This window comes from Pteropus vampyrus, unplaced genomic scaffold (genome assembly GCF_000151845.1).
Source record: "Pteropus vampyrus isolate Shadow unplaced genomic scaffold, Pvam_2.0 Scaffold7704, whole genome shotgun sequence".
Taxonomy (NCBI): domain Eukaryota; kingdom Metazoa; phylum Chordata; class Mammalia; order Chiroptera; family Pteropodidae; genus Pteropus; species Pteropus vampyrus.
This window is the reverse complement of record NW_011896485.1, coordinates 2,587-3,187: the sequence shown is the minus strand read 5'-3', so window position 1 is coordinate 3,187 and position 601 is coordinate 2,587. Positions and strand designations below refer to the sequence as shown.

The following is a 601-nucleotide window of genomic DNA, read 5'->3' as shown; positions in this document are numbered from 1 at the left end:
CCCGCAACCCACCACCCCCCCGACCCCCCAGTCTTGGGAACCTCTTCATATTTCTGAGAGGTCGAGGTTTTAGGCAGATCACTCAGGCTATAAGTGGAGGAGAATGGGAGAGGGTTTAGGCCAGGAGCTATTAAGAGGCTCTTGAAACTACTCTGAAGGGAGGTGACACGGACAAGCTAAAGTAGAGTGGAGAGGAGGCAGCAGATCCAAAGGACATTGCACAGAGTCAGGGCTGGGTGACTCTCATTCATTCACATATTTATTGTGCACCTACTATGTGCGAGGGGGTTCTGGATGCTGTATGAGGGAGGCGGTCTGAGGTTAAGGACAATGTATTGTAACTTGTCAGGATGCTTAGGGCTCACCTGCAGACGTGTCTTTTCAGGAACCTGGACTAAAAGCAGTGTAGTACAAGTGCTCTGGTGGGAAGATCTGATGAGAGGAGCAGCAGCAGCAGCAGCAGCAGCAGCAGCAGCAGCAGCAGCAGCAGCAGCAGCAGCAGCAGCGGAACTGTCTTTAGGGTGTGGTTGAGACTAGCCCTGGAGAGGAAGTTAAAGCACAAGGCATGGCTTGTAGACGATGGGGGTGCTCAGACACATCT

General features: G+C 52.6%; 1 long non-coding RNA gene across 1 annotated transcript in view; it reads right to left on the bottom strand.

The window, feature by feature from the left end:
- Positions 1-233: 233 nt before the first annotated feature.
- Positions 234-601, bottom strand: part of LOC111734848 — a 2,946-nt gene continuing 2,578 nt past the window's right edge. Inside the window, exon 2 of the long non-coding RNA XR_002778608.1 lies at positions 234-539. This is a non-coding gene — a long non-coding RNA (uncharacterized LOC111734848). The remainder of the gene's footprint in view (positions 540-601) is intronic.